The 26,287-nt window shown below is 42.4% G+C and overlaps 1 protein-coding gene across 3 annotated transcripts in view; it reads left to right on the forward strand.

The window, feature by feature from the left end:
- The window catches only part of rasgrf2b (Ras protein-specific guanine nucleotide-releasing factor 2b), a 536,042-nt gene that overhangs the window by 324,588 nt on the left and 185,167 nt on the right, over nucleotides 1–26,287 (forward strand). The window lies entirely within an intron of this gene.

Raw genomic sequence — 26,287 nt, forward strand, 5'->3', positions numbered from 1 at the left:
CACATAAACCCTTGTTGATCACATAGTTTCAATCAGACAGGTGCACTAAAAGGCTAAGTGAACACTTTGTGTGTTTATTTTGATCTTATGATAATTAGGTTGTCATTAAAATGTTGCAGTAAATGTATATGTTAGAATGGGTGACAGTTTTCTAGGATAAAATGTTTAAATATGTTGTCCAAAAAATGAACTTATTGTCATCATGAATATTGTACCACCATACTGTGCTTACCTGTAACAAACACTAATGAATTCTTTGCTCTTTCTATCAATCTTTCAAGTAGCGTTAGAAGGACTGCTTACTGTTGCCACACTTGTTGGAATTAATATGTGACTTTGGCAGGCTTGCCATTTTTATTGGCTCCACTGCAGCTGGCAGTAAAGCTACTTATCTGTATGGTGAAATGCCAAGTAATAGTGATGCAGTTTGTCAGCAGCTTTATGATAGCAATATAAACAACAAGAATTCAACAGCACTAAAAGCCAGCATTGGAGAGATGCTACAATATATTATCTACCACTTATTAATAATTATGTGAAAACGTTTTCTCATCAGGGGACTTTAGGTGTGAAACAATATGAAGTTAATATTTTTCCATTAGTGTTTGTGGAAAAATTGCACTAAAGGGCAAAGAGAATACAATACAATACAGTGGTTCTCCAAACTGGTCAGCCAAATTCTTATGAAAACAGAGCAAAGTATTTCTGATATTTTTGTTCTAAGGCTGAGTGGGCTGGACAGCCTATCACTTCTTCTGACTCTTTCAGGACATGACTAGAAACCACAAGAAACAGACGACTGGCAGTGAGGCAGATGCATTTATCATTACAATTTACAATGCAATACAATACAATTTATTTTTGTATAGCCCAAAATCACACAAGGAGTGCCACAATGGGCTTTAACAGGCCCTGCCTCTTGACAGCCCCCCATTCTTGACTCTCTGAGAAGACAAGGAAAAACTCCCAAAAAAAACCTTGTAGGGAAAAATGGAAGAAACCTTGGGAAAGGCAGTTCAAGGAGAGACCCCTTCCAGGTAGGTTGGGCGTGCAGTGGGTGTCAAAAGAAGGGGGTCAATACAATACAATACACAGATCAGAACAAATCCTTAATACAGCATAATAATACAAATTTTAGAAGTACGAAGCAGAATTTAACAGTAGATGATATCACATAATAAGATTTGGATATTTTTAGAGTCCTGGAGACCTCATCCATCAAGCTGCCTCCTCATTTGGCCATTCCACAGCTGAAACGTTGCTCGGCCAGCCAATCCAATGAAAGGACCCCTTTTTCCCATGATTCCTGTGATCCTCCATCAGGGATGACTTTACCACTGGCAGGCAAACAACTTGTCAGGTGGGCCGTGGCACTAATTGCCACATTTGAGTACCGAGAACAGAAACAGAATAGGTGAGGGTTAGTAACAAATTCTAACAATCATGTTACTTATGTTTTAGTGCTAATGACTAACAACAGAGATGCAGTCTGTACAGTTAATCAGCAGCTCTAGTCAGGATATGCTAAACTGAAGTAGTGAGTCTTCAGCCAGGATTTAAAAGCTGAGACCGAAGGGGCATCTCTTATAGAAGCAGGAAGACCATTCCACAGTTTAGGGGCCCTGTAACTAAAAGCTCGACCTCCCACTGTTATTTTATTAATCCTTGGAATCATAAGCAGACCGGCATCTTGAGATCTTAATGTGCGCTCAGGTTTGTAAGTCATGATAAGTTCAGACAATATGCCGGACCTTGGCCATTTAATGCTTTATATGTTAAAAGGAGAATTTTGAAATCTGCCCTAAACTTAACCGGGAGCCAGTGTAAGGATTTAAGAACTGGAGTTATGTGTTCATATTTTCTTGTTCTTGTAATAATTCTTGCAATCTTAATCTTAACGAGGTTTAAGAAATGTCCTTGTGGAACTGACCATGGATAAGGAGGTTTAAAGAATGTGCCTACAGTAGAAGTCCAAGTACAAAAGAACTGTATAGTATGGTATTTACTTTGTTATTAGGCAACCAGTTCCACACTTCTGAACTCCATATATAATTCAGTATCTTCTGTATACAATACATTGTTAGTTTCAAATCCCCTTTCATGGCATGTGAAGTAGTGCAAAGCTTTGAAGCAATCAGAGTGTTCACAGTGCTTCAGTGATTTTTGAAGCTTTGGAAATCAATCATATAGTAATGAAGCTTTGATACAGGCTTTGATACATTGCGGTAAAACAGTGGGCTTCATTAAAGTGATACAAGCTTCGAAGTCTTGGTATCAAACATGCCATCCCTACTGCTCCTTATATAGTACCATTTGTTTTTCAGCTATGCTGTGCTTCCTTTCATGCCTGCCTCCTTCAAAGCTTGCAATATTTTGATCATTCAATTTTGTCTTTTTGGGGGTTTTAAAATGTGCTTTTAGTGTTTTGGATTTTTCATTTTGGATCACAAATTGGGCACTGGTGAACTGGACAGATATGAGTTAGGTTGTTCATAAAACAGTAACAGGCAGAACAGAAAATGTAAGACAGAGTTTACAAATGTAATGTGTATTTATGCATGAATTTGATGCAGTAGCTGAAAAATGACTTAATCCCAGTAACAATGTCAACCTAGAACGTTGTAAAAATGTCAAAAAAAAACAAGTTTATATGGTGATTTTGTAGTAATAGGAGATGTTTATTATTCAGGTTTTAATGGGAAAAACAATACAGTGTATAATTACATAGCTGTAGTCAGTATATTCAAATTTTATCAACAGGAAAAGCCTTTCTGGATTTAATATTTTAAAATGGTCAGGAAAGAACTCAGGGGGTAGAAGTAACTGGAACGTTAACAACAATAATTATTTTTATAGCATGTTTTCATACAAATGATGTAGCTCAAAGTACTTTACAAGATGAAGAAAGAAAAGTTTATAAAGAAATAAAAATATGAATATAAGATTAGGCAATACTAAGTAATACAGAATAAAATAATGTCTGATGGCCAGGAGAAAGAAAGAAAATCTAGAGGGCTGGAGAAAAGAAACAAAATCTGTAGGGGTTCTGAGGCCACAATTCCACCTAGCCCCCTCTGGGCATTCTACCTAACATAAATGATCTAAATCAGTCCTCATGGTTTTCAGGCTTCACGTAGAAGAATTAGATGATGATGGTCATGTGAACATTTGGCCTTCAATCCATCAATGTAGGGACTGCATGGTGCCTTGATCAGGTGGTGGTGGCGCAGATTACCACCATAGAAAACCGGTAAAAGAACAGCAGAGAAATTAGGGGTTAATACGGATTGTGGAACCATGATAAAAATGATAATTAAATACATATACAGAATATCAGGGGTACACTAAAATGAAGGTATAAGATAGCCATGTTGAAATAATGGGTTTTTAGCATTTTTTTTTTAAAGTGCTACACCGTATTAGCCTGGTGAATTTCTATCGGTAAACTGTTCCAGATTTTAGGTGCATAACAGCAAAAGGATACCTCACCACTTTCCAAGTTTAGCTCTTGGAATTATAAGCAGACACTTATTTGAAGATCTAAGATTATGATTTGTAGTGTAAAGTGAAAGGCATTCCAAATATGGGATGGAGTGAGATTATTTAAGGCTCTGTAAACCAAAAGCAGTATTTTAAAGTCAATTCTAAATGGCACAGGAAACAAGTGCTCGGATTTTCATTTCCTAGTTAAGATTCTGGCAGCTGTTAAGTTCTAGTGATCATAATGTAACATCACTGAGTCATGTAGTTGAAGTGGAAATCCTGACAGCTTTCAAAAAAGATCAATAGACACTGGGAAAACTTAGCTTTTAGCTACCCAAATGGGCTTCTTGGCCTGAATAGTCTCTTCTTGTTTGTAATCATCTTGAGTAATATGTTTCACTGTGATTTAGCAGATTATATGTACAAAAAATTAAGCACATTTTCATCAGATTCAGAAAACTCTAAATGAGACCAATTTGAATAAACCTAAAAATGGAGATAAGGAAGCATTGGAGTTGGTTTAAAAGTACACAACATACAATGCAAGAGAAGGTTATTCCAAAATGAAGAAGCAATAGCAAATTTACGAGAACTCAGTGCAGTGGAAAAATATATAGCTATCATAAACAAATGGAAAAGAAAAGTAGCAGCATAATCGGCATATCTCGAACAATTCCCACACTGAACATAGTCCTTATGGGAAAATGAGAGCTACAGTTTAAATTTTTATTAGGAATGACCCAATTCAAATGATGAACTGAAGGGGTTCTTACTTCATTTTAGTAGTAGGAGAATGGTCTCACAAATGAAGTGCAATAGGAATAGTAAGTGTAAAATAAAATATACAGTGAAGCAAATATAAAACACTCTCAGTTTATAGTTTTCGAAATTGATTAACCTCTCAGTAGATACAGACACTATTAGGGATGTACTCAGTGATTTGGAAATTATATTAAGAGATGTGTTACTAAGACTAAAAAGGATAAAATAAAATACATTTCCAGGACTGTATAAAATTTACTCAAAAGTGCTCAAAAAGTACACTTATAAATACTGTAATTCACAAATATTGTTTAGAAATAACTGCATCATGAGATTACTCCTTAACATTTAAGTTAATAAATGTTGACTCATTATATGAATTAGGTGATCAAGCTGATCCTAATGACTATAGCAAGTAAACTAAACTATCCATCCATCCATTATCCAACCCGCTATATCCTAACTACAGGGTCACAGGGGTCTGCTGGAGCCAATCCCAGCCAACACAGGGCGCAAGGCAGGAAACAAACCCCGGGCAGGGCGCCAGCCCACCACAGTAATGCAATACAATACAACTTAATTTTTGTATAGCATTCTTCTCTGACTGCAGGCACAGTGCACTGTAAAAATTCCCAGTTAAATACAAGTTTCAATTATAATAATTACTAAATACAGAACTGACACACGTATAAATTAAGATTCATTAAAACATAAAAAGAATAAGGTAGAAACTAATTAAACATAAATGTAAACCAGCAATACCTGTCCATTGGAAATAAAAATTGTAAAACAGGAATATAGAAAAAAAATATTACAGTGCGAGAGACTTACTGTAGGTCAACTCTCCACCTATTTGCACTATATGCTAAAATTCTATAAGAAGTAAACAAAAGCATTCAATGAGAAGGGTGCATGCAATATTATTTTTTGATTTTGAAAAATGTTTTGATAAGAGATAAAATATGAGAGGTAAAGTAGCAAACTAAAAGAAGATGAAAGTTTAAGATCCTATGGATTCAAATAAATGATAGAATGTCACAAAGAAAAGTAAACTAACAGAAAGGGTGGCTGCCCTATAGTCAGAAAAACATTACAGGTAGACATGCATGGAATTCACACTTGGGCAGATATTCTGCAGGAGAACTTTATTGTAAATAAATGTAAACTTTAACATATAGGAAGTAAAATGTTAAATATAATTATACAATGGGGTGTGGCCTGCAGGGGCACACCAGCTCCTCAAACCTTACACAGACAGACACAGTTCAACAACATACTTTTTATTTTCTTGTGGGAAACGCTTCTCAGGAATTTCCTACCAGTCCAGCACAGTACGCAATCCAAAGTACAAATTAGCACAGTAATAAAGCACCTAGCTCTTTGTCTTTGCCTTCTCTTCTTTGTCTCTCTCTCTGTCTTCTGTCTCCACTTCTCCTCCAGCAACCTTTGTCTTCCATCTCCAGACTCTGGCTCCTTTTATGTCACACTCAGGACCACTTCCAGTGGCCCATTAACATGATCCGTAGCACCACTGGGAGAGAGGAAGCCTGGCAAAGTAAGGATCTGCCGTCCCTGCAGCATCTTCTGGTGGCACCCACGGAACCCAGCAGGGCTGTGCCAAACTTACATGGAGCCCTGTGGGAGTCCGTGGCACTGCTGCAACCTAGGGGCTGCCATCTACCACTCCTGGTGTGATAATGCCCTGTATGTGTTCTCTTCCCCAGTCCTTTCACTAAATGGGCATTTTGGCCAGGTAGGAGCCTCAGCCATCCACCACAGCGGGTATCAACTCGAAAGTACACCTGAGGACTTGAACCGAAAATTTGACTACTGTATATGCAGATGATATTATGATATTATATATATCAGATCCAAAAAATACTGTGCCTGCAGTCCTAACAGCACTAACAGAATTTCAAAAGATTTCTGGTCTTAGAATTAATTTGAAAAAAATTGTGCTGTTTCCAGTGAACTCTCAAGCACACAATATTAGATTGGACACCTTCCCTTTTATAATCACAGATCAGTTTAAATACCTAGTGGTAAACATCACAAATAAACCTTAAGCTCTTTATCAACAAAATGTTGCTGTCTGCATGGAAAAACTTTATCTCACTTTAGCTGGAAGAATTAACACGGTCAAAATGAATATCCTTCCTAAGCTTCTTTTTCTATTTCAAAGCATTCCAGTGTATATTAATAAATAATTTTTTAAGAAGTTAGACTCAATCATAATCTCATTTATTTGGAATTCAAAACATCCACTTATCCAAAGGGCAGTCCTACAAAGACTTAAGGCAGAAGGTGGCATGGCTCTACCTAACTTTTTCTACCTAACTTTTATTTTATTACTTGGCAGCAAATATACAAGCTATAAAAACCTGGACATTGACACAATCAGATGAACATACACAGGCTTGGTCATAGAAATAAAATCCTGCAGTACTTCTTTATATTCTGTGCTTTGTACCCCAATAAATACAAATTATTGCCAATGTAGTAACAACCCAATTATGCTTCATTCACTTAGAATATCAAACTGATGTAGGAAGTACTTCAAGATAGAGAAGCTTATATCTGTGGCACCTCTGCAAGATAACCAACTTTTTCCACCCTCTCAAACGTACGCAGTTTTAAATGCCTGGAAAACATTTGGGATTAAATCACTTAGAGATCTGTACATAGACAACGTCTTCACATTCCTACGAACAATTACACTCCAAATGTAATTTTACGGCAACATGTTTGTTTCACTAAATATTATTTAGAAATAACTGCATCATGAGATTACTCCTTAACATTTAAGTTAATAAAGTTAACAAATTAGAAACGTTTCTAAACAAAACCTGCCCAATTTTCCTCATCTCTCACCTACCTCTATTCTAGGAAAAATATTGATTAGTCTTGAGGACTCAGACAACATTTCAGTGATATATAAAAACATTTTAATGTCCCTTCCTTTCAAAGATCCCAGAGTACAGTGGGAAATGTATCTCTCACTTAACATTTCAGAAAAGGAGTGGAAGGTAGCAATGCACAGAATTCACTTTAGCTCCATATGCCCAAAGCATACAATTATTCAACTTAAAATTATCTATCGAGCACATCTGTCTCGTTTAAAATTGTCCAAAATTTTTCCAGGTTAAGATCCAACCTGCGAATGCTGCAATCAAATTCCAGCCTCATTGAGCCACATGTTTTGGGCCTGCACCAAATTAACATCATTTTGGACCAAAATCTTTAAATGCTTTTCAGACTGCCTTTGAGTTACAATCCCTCCTAATCCACTAACAGCTGTGTGTGGTGTACTTCCGAATGGGCTTAAAGTGGAGAAAGACAAACAAACTGTAACTGCCTTTACTTCACTATTGACACGTAGACTTATCTTGCTCAACTGGAAGAATCCTAACTCACCTCTTTTAAGTCAGTGGCTAACTGATGTTATATATTATTTAAAATTGGAAAAAATCTAATTCTCACTTAGAGGATCTGTGCAAAACTTTTTTAAAATCAATAACATTTTAGAATAATTTAAATTGAGGAAGCGGATTCTCTTACTTTACTATTTACTTACTTATTTTTACTACTATTAAAGTTTTACTCTGTTGGCCAAGCTCTCTTTCTCATGGGTGGGGGTTGATTTGATTCAAACTTAGTTTTGTAAAATTTGACTTGCTTGTATGGAATGTTATTTGATTTTAATGAATTCAATAAATTATAATGTTAAAAAAAGTACACCTGATGAAAAGGACTTGCAAGTCATGGTTGACTCATCATTGTCTACATACAGACAGTGTAAGTCCAGGCATGTTAGAAGACTAATACCACACAATGTTTAGGGTATTCAATAGAAGCTATTCTTAAGCATTATGTATGAAGGTAAAATTCCATTACAACAAATATCTTTACAACAAAATTTTCATTACAATGAAGTATTTTTATAGTAACGACAGAGTCTATAGAAATCTTGTTACTATGAAGTACATTCAGCAGATACTTTCATTACAACAAAGTGCCCAAAAGACCTTGAAATGCCTGAATGAATCATCCACAGAGCAGTTAGTTCTGTGGCCACAGCTCAGTTGTGCACAACGATCCCAAAACAGAAACATTGTAAAAAAAAATTCTTTCTTCGAACTTTCCTCGTACTGTTTTTTTTTTTTTGCCTTTTTTTGTTTCCTGCGGTTTTCAGTGATACCTTTTGCTTGTTGCTCATCAACATCTGAAAAACATCCATTGGAATTTAACTCATTGTCACTCTCCTATAGAAACGGCAGACACGAAAATACGATAACAGTTCATATTAGAAAAAAAAAACTTTTTTGCAGCTCTCGATTGCAGCAAAAAGAAAAAAGACATTACTAGTGAATTCAGAATTTTGCCATTGACACTGTCAACTTTCTTGAAAGACAGAGCAAAAAAAGAAGGAAAACCTCAGGTTGCAAACATATGTGAACTGCTGCATTTGAAGACGTCGAAAAAGCAGTTTTTATGTGGTTCAGTGATGCTTGTTCAAGAAACATTCCTATTAATGTGGCACTCATTCAAGAAAAGGTGGGGTTTCTAAACTCTCTTGGGACCTCCCCAAACTGGACAACACGCTAAAGAGTATCCCGAAGTGCGATCACCGAGTCTGTGCTGCATCTCTCCACCAAAGCAAACAGAAAAGATCTCGATGGGTGATGCAAGGAACATTGTAAATGCAGGGCACAGGATTACTTGGCCACTGATCTGGCCACGACCCTGCCTGACTGCTGTGTCTGTGTATAGGAGTGTGGCAGATCGCGCTACAATAAATAGCCCTGCTGTTCTTGTTTCAAGCTGAATAAAACTGGTTTTGCTGAAGCACTGAGACTACGCCTCATGTTTTGGGGTGCAAGACAGGGACTTATAGCGCAACCCCGCTCTTTTATGATTTGCTTCTGTGGTGCTTCACTGCACCGCTGTGAGCTTGCTGTTGCTCTGCCCTGGCAACGGACAAACAATCTTCCACAGACGCAGAAATCACGTTTCTGGATGCACTTCGGCATGTCACCCCGTTGGATGGGGGTGGGGGGGATCCCAAAAGAGTTCAGAAACCTCACAATATGAAGAAGAAGAAAAGGATTATTGGGCTTCTGATTGATAACTGTGCTTCCCACAACATGCTTCCACATTTAGATAATTTTCGCATTGCATTCCTCCCACCCAATTGCACAGCAGTACTTCAGCCATTGGATTTGGGCATCATTCGCACCCTGAAAGTTTAAATCGCAAGGAAATATTGAGAAATATTTTCATCAGCATAACTTGCAGACAGGAGGAGATGAAAATTAATGTGAAAGAAGCTATTGAAATGATTGCAAATGCCTGGACACAAGTGAAAGAAAGCACTATAGTAACAAATACAGAATCTCATTACTACAAAATTTTCATTACAATGAAATATTTTTTAGGTCCCTGGTAGTTCGTTGTAACGGAATTTTACCTGTATATAGTTCTGGTCTCCATTTTACAAGAACAGCATTAGACAAAATCCAGAGAAGATAAACTAAACTTTCTCCAGGACTGTGGGGTGTGAACTACGAGGAAAGACTGAAAGAGTGCAGTCCTTTCAGTGTAAGCAGGAGATTAAGAGGGCACATAATAAAAGTTTCAGAAATATGTAGGGAAATAGTACATTTAACTAAAATGTGATAACATTGAAGGAAGGTGGTTAAGGATAAATTTTAGTACAAACGTTACAAAGTTTTTCTTTGCTAGGATAACCATGGATATGCAGAATAAGTTGCCAAATAGTTTTGAAGAAACAGTATGTTGGAGACTTTTAAATCATTGTAAGTAAGAGTCAATAAGCTGTATTGGGCTCAACATTGTGTTTTTTGTCAAAGTTTTTCTCATGTGAGCACAGGCCTACTCTGTCTAACCCCCAAATATTAAATTGTTCTTAAAAATCAAAAGCAAAAACTCATGCACAAAATAAAGTGCGTGCCAAAAAAACTACTAAAACAATGAAATAAAATTACTAAAAATGCAGTCCTCCAACCAATGGTGCCATGCACACTGTGTTTCAAAATAATGCTCTGTTAGGTCACCATTTTGGGCCATCAAAAAAGAAAGATTACTAGCAGATAAAACAATAAAACAAATGTAGAAAAAAATACAAACAAAACTAGATTCAAAATCTGTAACTGAATGCAGAAATTGTGATCAAAATGTAATGTCTAATTCTTACTAATGCTTTTCCAGTGACAGTATCTTCTGTCATTTCTCCAAGTCATCTTTACTCCGATCTCCATAGCTGTCACAACAGTTCTGCTTTCTAAAACTATCTTGATGGAACTTTTCCAAGTTATTTAATCTAATAACAGTAGAGAGACAATATGGCATGTCTCTATGTCACTGGAAAAAGTGGATAATCCAAATAAATTAAAATATGCTATCACAGGAAACTATGCAAATAAAAATTAAAACTGCATTACAAAAGTCTGGGCACACCAGTTTCCTATCATACAAAGGCATATATAACAGGTGAGAGGGCGTGCACTTATATATATATATATATATATACTAGCAAAATACCCGCGCTTCGCTGCGGAGAAGTAGTGTGTTAAAGAAGCAATGAAAAGAAAAGGAAACATTTTGAAAATAACGTAACCTGATTGTCAATGTAATTGTTTTGTCACTGTTGTGAGTGATGAGTGTTGTTGTCATATATATATATATATATATATATATATATATATATATATATATTTTACACACACACACATAAACATATATATATATATATATACATATCTATACATATACACATATATACATACATATATATCTACTGTAAACAAGCGCTATATAGCGCCCGACCCGCACAGACTACGAGAGGCGCGTGTTCACACTCAAAGGGCTTTATTTTTGTTTCTTCAGCCGTGGGCACACGTCTTCCCCGTGTCCCACAGGCCCAACAGAGTTCAAGCACCAAAACTCACACAAACCAACCGCTTCCTGGCACCACAACTCCTCCCAGGCAACCTCTTCCTCCCGATTCTGGCTTCGATTGCTGGGAGGCAGGCCCTTTTATGCCCCACCCGGGAGTGATCCAGGTGCCTGACCAGCTGGTCTTAATTGCACCTCCGGGTGGGGCTGATAAACCGTCCAGTGTGGCGGCTGGATCTCTGCAGCACCCCCTAGCGGCCACCCCATCTCCCAACCGGGCTGCTGTGGTGGACTCCATGTCCCATGGAGCCACGGGGGAGATTGAGGAGGAATCCAGTGCCAGGAGACTGCCCCAAGCGCCCCAGGGGAGGTATTGCAAAGTCCATGATGGCTCCCCCGGGACATATGCATCAGAGGCGTCCTGGCGGGCATGGGACCCGGTTGTCCGTCACATGGCCCCTCCCTCAGATGGAGCTTGTGGGGCTCATCGGCCAGCCCCGCCAGGGCCGGTCTTCTCCAGGACGGGGAGTCGGCATTCCTGGTTCCGCGGCTGCGCCCTGTCAAAACAGAATAAACAGGTCTGGGGGCGTTGCCCCAACGTCCCTCGGGACGAGCCCGCCAGACATGGCCACCGCGGCCACAGTCATAACACCGCCGACTCCCTCCAGTACGGCCCCTCTGCATGCGGAAGCAGGCAGGGAACATCTGCCCCTTCGCCCCCTCCGAGGAGGGCTTGTGACGGTTCCGCCCCTCTGCAGTGCAGCCCTCCTTCGGCTCCAAGCCGTCAGGCATACACTGCTCTATGTACGGGGTTTCCGGTTTCCTCTTCCGGTTCCCCCTTTTCCTTTGGGTCGCACTGGCGGTCTGAGTCCCCTATGAGAAAAGAGGGACCCCGCACCGCCTCGTCCCTTTGGACTGCCGCAAGACTGGCGCTAGCGGTCGGGGCGGGTTGTTTGGCAGCCGGTTTCCACCAGCTGCCTCCCGCGCTGTCCGCCTTGCTGTCAGTCATCACAGCAGCCTCTCGTGTGGTGGGCGGGTCCGCCTGACAGGCAGTACTAAGCAACACTGCTGCCGTCGCGTCCGCCCCTTTTCTCTGTGGTGCCGGCTTCACTTACCTGCACCGCTCTGTCCTGCCGGTGGGAGGCTGGCCACCCGCCGTCCGGCCATTCAGCCAGGGCCCGCGGGATACCGAGCTTCTTCTCCAGCCCCACCTTCGCCTCCGACAGGACCTGAAAAACTTGTAAAAGGGACTGTAGGGCGAGGACAATGGACTTCACCTCCCCTACAGCCCAAGAAACATTAATAGTGGCGGCCGGCGGTGGATTTGGGCTCTCCGTGTCGCCCTCCGCCGACCGCGTGCCAAGAAGACCCTGTGGATCCCCCACAGGCCCCTTCGGGTAGTCTGGAGGAGAGGGAAGGCGTCCGTCATCCCGCCTGCCGATCCTCCTCGGCGGGTGATTGACACACGTCCCCGTTTACCTGCCGCGAGCGCTCCTGCCCCACTTGCAGGGTGCCGCTGGGAAGCCTCGTCCGGGCTCTCCTCCGTCAGCCGCTGGCTCAGGCCGAAGGGAAGACACAGCTCCGCCTCGCTCACCTCCGAGCTGGCTCCGCCGTCACGCCATGGACACCCGTCCCCCTGCCCGCACCGGGTGCTTCGCCCCTCGGCGTCCAGGAGGCAGGTCGACCCACATGCGGAAAAACAAACCCGCGGCCCGTCACCTACCTCCGGTGGCATCCCGTGCGGCGGACTGGCGTGGCGGCGTCTGTCAGTTGGCCTCTGTGTCCGCCCGGCTTTTTTCTTCCCCATTGCAAAACGCCTACAGCAGCTCCTTGGCGGCCTCAGTTGGGTACTCCGCGCTGGCTTGCGCGTGCCTGCTTGCGGCCCCTGCCGCGTGTGCGCTCTTCGCGCTGTACCGCGTGTGCTGGCTTGCGGCTCCTGCCGCGTGTGCGCGCTTCAGTGCGCTGTGCTGTGCAGTCCTGCCTGACTGCTTGCCTATAGCTGCGTCGGGAGCGCGCTCTCCGACGCCGCTGAGCCGAGAACCGTGCCCCGCGCTGTTGCGCTTTGCTATGCCGGGTCAGCAAGAGATTTTAACGCAGGTTCCGACCCAAATGGACGGGCCGGGATCCTGCCGACTACGCCAGTGTAAACAAGCGCTATATAGCGCCCGACCCGGCACAGACTACGCAGAGGCACGTGTTCACACTCAAAGGGCTTTATTTTTGTTTCTTCAGCCGTGGGCACACGTCTTCCCCGTGTCCCACAGGCCCAACAGAGTTCAAGCACCAAAACTCACACAAACCAACCGCTTCCTGGCACCACAACTCCTCCCAGGCAACCTCTTCCTCCCGATTCTGGCTTCGATTGCTGGGAGGCAGGCCCTTTATGCCCCACCCGGGAGTGATCCAGGTGCCTGACCAGCTGGTCTTAATTGCACCTCCGGGTGGGGCTGATAAACCGTCCAGTGTGGCGGCTGGATCTCTGCAGCACCCCCTAGCGGCCACCCCATCTCCCAACCGGGCTGCTGTGGTGGACTCCATGTCCCATGGAGCCACGGGGGAGATTGAGGAGGAATCCAGTGCCAGGGAGACTGCCCCCAAGCGCCCCAGGGGAGGTATTGCAAAGTCCATGATGGCTCCCCCGGGACATATGCATCAGAGGCGTCCTGGCCGGGCATGGGACCCGGTTGTCCGTCACATGGCCCCTCCCTCAGATGAAGCTTGTGGGGCTCATCGGCCAGCCCCGCCAGGGCCGGTCTTCTCCAGGACGGGGAGTCGGCATTCCTGGTTCCGCGGCTGCGCCCTGTCAAAACAGAATAAACAGGTCTGGGGGCGTTGCCCCAACGTCCCTCGGGACGAGCCCGCCAGACATGGCCACCGCGGCCACAGTCATAACACCGCCGACTCCCTCCAGTACGGCCCCTCTGCATGCGGAAGCAGGCAGGGAACATCTGCCCTTCGCCCCTCCGAGGAGGGCTTGTGACAGTTCCGCCCCTCTGCAGTGCAGCCCTCCTTCGGCTCCAAGCCGTCAGGCATACACTGCTCTATGTACGGGGTTTCCGGTTTCCTCTTCCGGTTCCCCCTTTTCCTTTGGGTCGCACTGGCGGTCTGAGTCCCCTATGAGAAAGGAGGGACCCGCACCGCCTCGTCCCTTTGGACTGCCGCAAGACTGGCGCTAGCGGTCGGGCGGGTTGTTTGGCAGCCGGTTTCCACCTGCTGCCTCCCCGCACGCTCGTCCGCCTTGCTGTCAGTCATCACAGCAGCCTCTCGTGTGGTGGGCGGGTCCGCCTGACAGGCAGTACTAAGCAACACTGCTGCCGTCGCGTCCCGCCCCCTTTTCTCTGCGGTGCCGGCTTCACTTACCTGCACCGCTCTGTCCTGCCGGTGGGAGGCTGGCCACCCGCCGTCACGAAGCCATTCAGCCAGGGCCCGCACGGGATACCGAGCTTCTTCTCCAGCCCCACCTTCGCCTCCGACAGGACCTGAAAAACTTGTAAAAGGGACTGTAGGGCGAGGACAATGGACTTCACCTCCCCTACAGCCCAAGAAACATTAATAGTGGCGGCGGCGGTGGATTTGGGCTCTCCGTGTGCCCTCCGCCGACCGCGTGCCAAGAAGACCCTGTGGATCCCCACAGGCCCCTTGGGTAGTCTGGAGGAGAGGAAGGCGTCCGTCATCCCGCCTGCCGATCCTCCTCGGCGGGTGATTGACACACGTCCCCGTTTACCTGCTTCGCGGAGCCGCTCCTGCCCCACTTGCAGGGGTGCCGCGCTGGGAAGCTCGTCCGGGCTCTCCTCCGTCAGCCGCTGGCTCAGGCCGAAGGGAAGACACAGCTCCGCCTCGCTCACCTCCGAGCTGGCTCCGCCCGTCACGCCATGGACACCCGTCCCCCTGCCCGCACCGGGTGCTTCGCCCCTCGGCGTCCAGGAGGCAGGTCGACCCACATGCGGAAAAACAAACCCGCGGCCCGTCACCTACCTCCGGTGGCATCCCGTGCGGCGGACTGGCGTGGCGGCGTCTGTCAGTTGGCCTCTGTGTCCGCCCGGCTTTTTTCTTCCCCATTGCAAAACGCCTACAGCAGCTCCTTGGCGGCCTCAGTTGGGTACTCCGCGCTGGCTTGCGCGTGCCTGCTTGCGGCCCCTGCGGCGTGTGCGCTCTTCGCGCTGTACGCGTGTCGCGCTTCAGTGCGCTGTGCTGTGCAGTCCTGCCTGACTGCTTGCCTATAGCTGCGTCGGGGCGCGCTCTCCGGCGCCGCTGAGCCGAGAACCGTGCCCAGCTGTTGCGCCGCTATGCGGGTCAGCAAGAGATTTTAACGCAGGTTCCGACCCAAATGGGCGGGCGGGATCCTGCCGACTACGCCAGTGTAAACAAGCGCTATATAGCGCCCGACCCGGCACAGACTACGCAGAGGCACGTGTTCACACTCAAAGGGCTTTATTTTTGTTTCTTCAGCCGTGGGCACACGTCTTCCCCGTGTCCCACAGGCCCAACAGAGTTCAAGCACCAAAACTCACACAAACCAACGCTTCCTGGCACCACAACTCCTCCCAGGCAACCTCTTCCTCCCGATTCTGGCCTCGATTGCTGGGAGGCAGGCCCTTTATGCCCCACCCGGGAGTGATCCAGGTGCCTGACCAGCTGGTCTTAATTGCACCTCCGGGTGGGGCTGATAAACCGTCCAGTGTGGCGGCTGGATCTCTGCAGCACCCCCTAGCGGCCACCCCATCTCCCAACCGGGCTGCTGTGGTGGACTCCATGTCCCATGGAGCCACGGGGAGATTGAGGAGGAATCCAGTGCCAGGGAGACTGCCCCCAAGCGCCCCAGGGGAGGTATTGCAAAGTCCATGATGGCTCCCCCGGGACATATGCATCAGAGGCGTCCTGGCCGGGCATGGGACCCGGTTGTCCGTCACACTACATATATACACACACATATATACACACATATACATACATACACACACATATATACACACAAATACATATATATATATATATACATACATACACACACACATATATAAACATATATATACATATACATACATATCTACATATATACACACACAGCCATTTCGTATCAGTGCAATACGCTGTTTGTTAAAACGGTTGACTCCCGCTCTTACGTGCAATAACAAATCAAATCATTCAGTTGTCTTTGCTCATATGTCATTTTAGAGCTGGGCGCCTGGCATCTTTTTGGCCACAAGTTCGTTTCTGTTTGGTGTGAGGTTCTGTGTTGTGGAGATTCTCAGGATGGATTGCAGGTGCTCATCAGTGAGGCGACTCCTGTGTGCTGTTTTGTTAGTCTTTATCACTGAGAAGAGCTTCTCACACAGATATGTGCTACCAAACATGCACAAGGTTCGAGCCGCATGTAGACAGACTTTTTGTTCTTCAAAGTCACCAAAGCGCCGTGCAAACTCAGTGCTAATAACTCTAGCCAAGCGCTGCATTATGGGATCTGTAGTTTATTGTGTTACCAGCGCTTCATATATCCGGGCTTTAATAACAATAATACAGTATATAAAATGATCTCGCGGGCCGGATGTGGCCCGCGGCCCTTGAGTTTGACACATATGGACTAAATAGAACTTGAAAAGATATATTTTTCAAATGTGATCGCGCAATTCAGATAGAGTTGACGCAAGACTACAGCCTGCATGCCTCAATGAGTCATCCTCCCTCGCTCTTACTTTTTTACCGTTCATCTAATGAATACACTGAGTATGGCTTTACCAAAACAATCATTGATGGCGAATAAAGTATCCATTATTCGAGTATGTAGAGCGGGATATATATATATATACATATATATATACCAGCGTATCATGGAGAAGTAGTGTGTTAAAAAGGTAGAAAAGAAAAGGGAACATTTTAAAAATAGCGTAACATGACTTTCAATATACAGTATTTGTTTTGTGAGTGTTACTGAGTGTTGCTGTCATCAAGGATTTGATTATCATTATTTCTTTCAATCAGGTTCGTATTTGTAGGATGTGTTGTGTTCAAGTTACATTCCGTGTTTGTCAATCGTTGTAAAGATGACAGGTTTCATTCATCGATTCGTTTCTTACTGCATCAATAAACAGCTCGTCTTCTTCTTTATCTGAGACCTGACACACTGCATGCACGGGTTTTTACACTGTCTTCCTTTAGCGGGACATTGACTTTTTCCACCGTGTGCTTTGTTTCCGCAGTAGCTGCATTTATGAATATGCTTATCAGGCGCTTCATATTTTTGCTGCCTTTTCAATTGTGTAATTCGGTTTTGTTCAGCGCTCTTTGGAACTGTTGCTTTTATCTGTGCACTCGTCAGTTCCGTGAGCCACTCGGTGTACTTGCAACGAAGGTTCCCAGCTGTGCTGGTGCCATCTGGTGCTATGTCCATAGCTTTATTTAATGTTACCTTAGTCCTGGCACTTAAAACTTTCTCTCGCAGTTTAGCTGAGTTTGTGTCAAACACCACCCTGACCATCTCATCTTCCTCTCCATAAGCACAGTCCTTCACCCGTGAATATTTACCCGTGGCAGTTTGCTATTGGATTGCGCTGACGGACGGCCTTATATGGGCAGGCACTAAATTACAAACGCCAGCAGCAGCCTGTCTATGAACTTAATTTAAAGTGTAGGTTTACATCGTGCTTTGTTTCCGAAGTAGCAGAACTCATGAATATGGTTGTATATGTCACTTTCGCTCGCTTCTTATTGTTTAGCTGCCTTCTCAATTATATAATGCATGTTTTCTTGGCGCTTTTGGAGGTCTTCCTGGTTTTCTATGTACTGCGTGATTACGTGGGAGGCGTGATGATGTCACACGAAACTCCGCCCGGCGTTGAAGCTCATCTCCATTACAGTAAATGGAGAAAACTGCTTCCAGTTATGACCATTACGCGTAGAATTTCGATATAAAACCTGCCCAACTTTTGTAAGGAAGCTGTAAGGAATGAACCTGCCAAATTTCAGCCTTCCACCCACACGGGAAGTTGGAGAATTAGTGATGAGTCAGTGAGTGAGTCAGTGAGTGAGTCAGTGAGTGAGTGAGTGAGTGAGTGAGTGAGTGAGTGAGGGCTTTGCCTTTTATTAGTATAGATATATATATTATATATATATATATATATATATATTGTGGTCGATAGGGGGCGCTCTCGCTCCCTTGAACCCCTGTCCACGACTCCAAACACCAGGTAAAAGTCCAACAGTTGACTTTATTAATTCGCCACAGTGCACAAAGCACACTCTCCACCACAATACTCATATAAATCAATCACTAATCACAATAATAATAAACCAATCCCCCTGCTCCCAGACGCGTTGCCACCCTTCCACCCAGCTCAGCTCGCCGTCTGGGAGCTCCCACAGTATATTCCCTGACCTGGAAGTGTTCTCAATCCCCAGTCCATGTGATCCTCAATCACTTCCGGGTCAGGTAAAAGTTCTTTTCTTCACCCCGGAAGTTCATCAAAGGAAGAGCGACGGGCTTCCGGGTGAAGAAAGAACTTTACCTGACCGGAAGTGATTGAGGATCATGAACTGAGATGAGAACACAGCATAAATGAGTCCTCGGTCCTCCCTGCAGCACCCTCTTGCAGCCCCTGAGGTAAAAACTGTAAAAACTACAGCGTCCATGATTCCTAGCTGGTCTTCGGGGCACCTCCATACTGCAGGGAAGGCTTCATCTGGCGGCCTGGGGGTATTGGCCGGGATGACATGACATCTCACAATATATATATATATATATATATATATATATATATATACACACTCACCTAAAGGATTATTAGGAACACCTGTTCAATTTCTCATTAATGCAATTATCTAATCAACCAATCACATGGCAGTTGTTTCAATGCATTTAGGGGTGTGGTCCTGGTCAAGACAATCTCCTGAACTCCAAACTGAATGTCAGAATGGGAAAGAAAGGTGATTTAAGCAATTTTGATCGTGGCATGGTTGTTGGTGCCAGACGGGCCGGTCTGAGTATTTCACAATCTGCTAAGTTACTGGGATTTTCACGCACAACCATTTCTAGGGTTCACAAAGAATGGTGTGAAAAGGGAAAAACATCCAGTATGCGGCAGTCTTGTGGGCGAAAATGCCTTGTTGATGCTAGAGGTCAGAGGAGAATGGGCCGACTGATTCAAGCTGATAGAAGAGCAACTTTGACTGAAATAACCACTCGTTACAACCAAGGGTATGCAGCAAACCATGAGGCGGATGGGCTATAACAGCAGAAGACCCCACTGGGTACCACTCATTTCCACTACAAAAAGGAAAAAGAGGCTACAATTTGCACAAGCTCACCAAAATTGGACAATTGAAGACTGGAAAAATGTTGCCTGGTCTGATGAGTCTTGATTTCTGTTGAGAAATTCAAATGGCTCCTTAGTACCAATTGGGCATCGTTTAAATGCCACGGGCTACCTGAGCATTGTTTCTGACCATGTCCATCCCTTCATGACCACCATGTACCCATTCTCTGATGGCTACTTCCAGCAGGATAATGCATCATGTCACAAAGCTCGAATCGTTTCAAATTGGTTTCTTGAGCATGACAATGAGTTCACTGTACTAAAATGGCCCCCACAGTCTCCAGATCTCAACCCAATAGAGCATCTTTGGGATGTGGTAGAACGGGAGCTTCGTGCCCTGGATGTGCATCCCACAAATCTCCATCAACTGCAAGATGCTATCCTATCAATATGGGCCAACATTTCTAAAGAATGCTTTCAGTACCTTGTTGAATCAATGCCATGTAGAATTAAGGCAGTTCTGAAGGCGAAAGGGGGTCAAACACCGTATTAGTATGGTGTTCCTAATAATCCTTTAGGTGAGTGTATATATATATATATATGTCACTGTGCATTGCAATGGGCTAGCATCCTCTTCAGAACTCCTTTTTGTTTTATGCCAAATTCTTTTAGTGTAGGCTTCAGTTCCTCACCACCATTTACTGGATTTAGTAGTTACTTTAAATAGATGAATAAATGCATATTTGTATCATTGTACAGAAAATAATATTTCACAATGTTGGATTGCGCAGTCTCCATTTGGAGTTTGCACATTCTCCATTTTAGTTTTTTGCAAATCCCCTGTAATATGCTTTCCCATTCCAATGATTTGTATGTTAAAAAGACGGATGTTGTTTGAGTGTCCACTATATTGAACTGATGTCTTGTCTACTTTTTTGCTCCTGCACTATGCATAAGCATCTACATTATGCACAATACTGTTAAAATGGTCTCCTGCTCACTAATATCTTGTATTAAAATAAGTGGGCTTAGAAAATGAATGAATGGTTATATGAAATAATCCACGACTGTGGTAAATTTCAGGACCTATAGTATCTGAAGGACTGTAATAAAAACTTCCTACTTTGATTCAGAAGTGTACTATTCCTCCTTTATTCCAAATAAACTCTTGGCTCTGCCTGAAATTACAAGGGGAAAATAGGCAGACATAAAAAATAATTGAGTGTCATCTTTGTTTTACTTTTAAAGTACACATTGCTGTTTAATAATGTGTACAATTGCTTTAATTTAATGAGACAAGTGAAGTTTAACTTCAGGAACTGAAGCCCATTTTCCAGCAGAGGATCATTAATCACTTAAATGTATATACAGAGCTTTTTAGGGAAGCTTCTACACCGCAGTCCGTACTAGAAACTGCTTTTGTTTTATTTAAATGTGTTATTTGTTTCAGGTGAAGGGCATTCCCTAATCACAAAATATCTCTCTTTAGTAAACAAAGTAATATACGGTACAGTAAGGTCCTTATACTAAAAATTTATCATCCAAACTAAACAATTCTAAAGTGAATATTTATTCACAGTCAGTCATGCCTTTAAGACAGAAATGACATAATGGTTTTGGCTTACTAATTCACACACGGGATAAGTGATTTTCTGGCTTTCACATGCTGGAAGCTTTTGCAGTGCACACAGGCGGAACACAACTCATTTCAAGCCCTTTTTTGTGTAGTTTGAATTTTTGAGTGCTTGAGAAATCCTTTCTAAAATAACTCTGGGTTATAACTATACTTGCAGGTGTTACAGCTGAAGGGGTAAATGACATAATTTGTTTAAAAGCCATTTCCCATTTAGCATTTCATCTTATGGCTTTCTGAAACTTTTACCTATCAATCCATTCATTTTCTGAAGTAGTTTATGCAACAATTGGGTCAAATTATATCTGAGTGTATTCTGGTAGCATTGGGTACACAAGAGAAACAGGAGGAACCAACCTCTTTAAGGCACATTGGCACATCATGGGGCACTCACATGCATATTTTTGATTACATTATTATAGACTCGGACACCTGTAACCCTGAACTGGACAAAGCAAGTACAGAAAATGCATTTCCCTTTGTCTGATTTAAGTATTTTTGGAAATATTGATATTTAATTTTTATGACACCTATTAATGAGTTATTTTGTGTATATATGTAAATTATCTTTAATGTTTGTCATTGGGTTCAGGGTTTATCATTCGGTTGTCTCAGGATTCAGACTTAGAATTCCTGCATTATTCTAACTAAGCATTTTTTCTGTAATTGTACATGAATGGTATGGGTAATAGAATACACCTGGATTTACAATGCAGCGCATTTGAGCACATTGTATTACACATCGTATTGCAATGGTTAATCAACATCAGTCCTGGAGGGCCACAGTGGCTGCAGGTTTTTGTTCCAACCAAGTTGCACAATTTGAAAACAATCCTTGCCAATAACAGGTCTTATTTAATATCACTGGTTAGTATTTTAACTCTACAAAGTTAGATCTTTCATACATTTTTTTCCTGTCTAGTGGTACAAATGATTGTAAGCCTAAAATGGATGAGTGATTTTCAGTTCTTCACTTTCTATTCAGTTTCCTTCTGAGTAGTTTAATAAACTGAAAAGCAAAAGATGAAAACACAAGTATAAATCGAAACAAGCTAGACAGAGAACTGCTGGTTCCTTTGTCATTTGCATGTTATTGTTAAAAAGAAGCAATAAAAATCGGTCAAAACAGGTGTTTAAGACTAAAATAAGCAATTAAGGGTTCCAAATCTTAACAAGTGAGTCAACTAAAATGAATCAGAAAAATGTTACTTCAGTAATAAATGCTTTATCAGCAATAAATGAATTTTAATGAGGTAATTGGATTGGAACAAAAACCTGCAGTCACTGTGGCCCTCCAAGGCCAATGTTGCTCTACCCTGATTTAAAGGGTCTGAGTCTTAAATAGCAATTCAATTAAATTAGCAAAAAAAACTGTTCAATAATTAAGAAAATGGTTAGAATGAAAACCTGTAGGCACTGAGGTCCTATCCAAAGAATAAAGTAAATGATGGTTGAATGTTTGCATACATACATTTATAAGAAGGAGACATAGCTGCAAGTGCTTGATATAAATAAGACAAGTCATGACTATAACAATGTCTAGTTACTTCTTTAACTTCAGAAAAATGACATATGTCAAGTACTTTATTGCAAGTGAATGGATGACCAGACCAAAGACTAAAAAAGTCAGAATTCAAAGTAATACTGTTCCTCTTTCAAACATTATTAATGTAGAACCATTTCACCTTATTTACACTTTTTATTCTGGTCAGGGTTATGGAATTTTCATTCTTCCCCTTGCTCTTCGTACTTACAAACACAGTTAAAATCAGTTGGCTTCTTTCAAAATTAGCTGAAATTCTTAAGCCCCTCATCCTACCTAAAATAGTGAGCCCAAGAAGTCATTCACTCTTAATTTTACTGACATCTAATGATCATAGAGTAAATGAAGAGCTCCATCTAACTGAATAGGTGCTACTTCACTAAGAACGTCTGGTACAACACATGCAGTCTTGTCTCTTACTGCAGCTATTCATCTATGGATGATAATTATTGTAATTTAATACATTTTATCTAGTTTATGCATACATTTTTTGTTGTAATTGTCATGTGCCATGTTTGTCTTTTAATTGGAGATTTATGACACATGTCACTTGGTTTGAAATAATCATCTATTTCAATGGAATGTTTAAAAAGGATTCTGTGACAATGAATTGAAAGTTTAAATATGCATACAGTTTAATGATACTGACACTAAAATTCAGTTTGCTGCCTATTTCATAAATGTGAAACACACTTAAAAGAGATTGTGAGGGATTTTAAAGCTTTTTGGGGGGTAGACAACAAGGAATATTGTTCCTTAAAGACACTTCTTTTCATAGTTGAGTAATACAGGCAATCACCTACACACTTGGAAAACCAAATCTATTTGTGTGTATTATTCACATCACCACTGAGGTGCAGTATGATTTCATAAATGTGACATGCTGCATATTTTCCTCAAGAAGACACACCAAAGCGCACCATTGTGCAAATCACTGTGTTTTCTCTGCAGGAAAGCTCACTACATGGAAATTCACATGCTTCCCTCCCAGCTGTTAACTTGCAACCACTCTTTCCTGTTTCTTGACTAATACAAGTGAGGGCTCATACACTCTGTTTGCTGTGGTTACTGAACAGGACTACCAGGTGGCCATAAGCGGTTCCTTTAATATCCATGATAACCACCAATATGGCCAGAGCATCCAGTAGTCTCTGGGTTTCATGATTCACACCAACCACCAACATCACATATGACCAGAGTGTACAGTTTACTTTGCAGCAATGGGCTGAAGTGTTGCAGAACCATGGGACAACACTGGACCATACCACCATCTAACACCTTCAAGTTAGCCCTCCAGCCTTCACTTACCAGTGACAACTGGAGCAACTGTCAACTGTGGACACTGTTAGGTTTAGGGTAGGGGATACCAGCCCGAAGGCTGTATCAAAAGCGCATGGGTACACATACTCCAATTATAAAACTCTTTATTTTACAGGTCCCACCCATCCTACAAATTGTACAATAATAGTCATATTATTAAAAAGTCTATCCATCAGTTCTAAAAATATCCTAAAATGTAAATTAAAATATATCCACGACATTATTAAAATATTATTTTAGATTTTTGATTCTTATAAAATAATCCCCCCTATTAGTCAAAATTAAAATATTTAAAAATAATAATTAATATGGATCTTAAAATTTTTTTTCAACCTGGATATAAAAAGAACACCAACAACAGACCATAAATAATTAAAATAATACTATTCCTTTTAAAAAAACAACCACTAAAAAAAAAATACTGGGATACAGTAACTTTACTGCCCCACTCCCTATCACTCCTGGTGGCCATAACTAGGATCCCTGTGCTAAAATAAAATATATACACTAAAGACGCATGACACACAACCAGGCCAAACAAAACTCACAATACTCCAAATACACAATCGACAAGAAATAAAGCTTTAACATTAGGGACCTGAGTAATAAATTTATCCTTAACCTCAGGGCCCTGTTTAAAGGGGTTAAGATAAGGGTAAGGAATGGGATTGACAATAAGAAACCAGAAACAAACACTTTCACATCAGGGACCTGGGCAACAATGTTGTTTTTAAACTCAGGGCCCTGTTTTAAAGGGGTTAAGATCAGGATAAGGAATGGGAAAGACAATAAACCATTGAAAAACGCACACTTTAACATCAGGTCCCAGGGCAACAATTTGTTTTTAACCTCAGGGCCCTGTTTAAAGGGGTTAAGATAAGGGTAAGGGCTAGAGTAGACCATAACAAGACAAGAAACAAAACTTTAACATCAGGGCCCTGAGTGATGAATACATCCTTAACCTCAGGGCCCTGTTTAAAGGGATTAAGATCAGGGTAAGGGCTGGGATTGACAATAGACCACTAACAAACCACAATTATTAACAGGGTTAAGGACAATCCCAAAGGGAGACCTTCAAGCCTGCTCTGCTAGACTGGTGTATGTGCAAACACTCTGCGTACCTGAATTTTTAATTTCTTATCGTTTTCCCCCTGAGCATGTTCTCAGCACCTCTTTACTCTGTTGGGCACAGAGGAAGCATTCAAACTGCTTCCTGCAACCCATCAAGGCTTACCTCAAACCTGGCTTCCATGCCATCTGTTGTCAGCAAAGCATGTGTTTGTCCAGCATGAGGCACACCAAAATTACCACATGATGCCCTGCATCTTTCCAGTTCTTGGAGCAAGCAGATAAGACATTTATACTTGACAAAGGTGCCAAACAATGCGTAATCTCAATCTCAATAGTTCACCTCAAGTCTGCTCTGCAGGATCCGTTTCAAAGTTTTTCCTCTGCTCAACCGCAGGCAGGCCCCTACCGCTTGCGATGACCCTATGTCTATAGAGCTCACAGACATACAATAATTCACCCAACTCCAGTCCCAAACCTACATACATGCACTCTGAAAGGGTGCATAGTGTGTGCCCAGACCAAGTTAACAATGCCCATGCTTTTGAATTATAAGGGCTGAGTGTACCGTACAACCTTAAAAGCACAAGTCATATGTTGTCAGGTGAGAGATGTGAGATGTGTTAAACTGAATAAAATGTTGTGCAGTAGTTTCTGCTTTAAGAAAGCTTTTTCTGATGTGCTTTTTCACATACAAAGTGTTAGGTAAGATATATGAGATGTGTTAGGCTGAATAAAGTGATTTCTTCACATACAAAGTGGCAAATACCGACACTTACAACAGTAATATTGTAAAGGAAAGGGGTTTGTGGCTGAGCAATAGAGGGAAGGGAACACTTATATTCTGCTGGTTGTGTATGTTTGTGTGTGTGTGGCATTCAATAAAAGTTTATGTTCAATAGGCTTAACTCCAATTGGACATTGAATGTTAAGACATGGTGTCAGAAATTACTACTTGTGCATGACCTTCCACTAATATAATATTAATCAAGGAAAAAAAAATAGAACATAAAAGGGCACAGCAAAGTTTAACCCACCATCAAAACTTTCATTTGACAAGTCAACAGAATGACTGGACTGAAAACAATACTTGCTGAGACTTAGGACTGCTACTAAATTGGAGAAGGATAACAGAGATGTGTAAGTCAGTTGTTTAACTTAAGTGATGGGCAGCAAAGTAGAAAACATTTTCCGACTGTTCATGTTTACAGAGGAGAGAGAGAAAATGGACTTTGGTGTAGTGTTACAAAAGTTTGACGAACACTTTAGCCCAAAACGCAAGCAATTCAAAAGTGCACCTGCTTTCATCTGAGA

Source organism: Polypterus senegalus, chromosome 7, assembly GCF_016835505.1.
Source record: "Polypterus senegalus isolate Bchr_013 chromosome 7, ASM1683550v1, whole genome shotgun sequence".
Lineage (NCBI taxonomy): Eukaryota > Metazoa > Chordata > Cladistia > Polypteriformes > Polypteridae > Polypterus > Polypterus senegalus.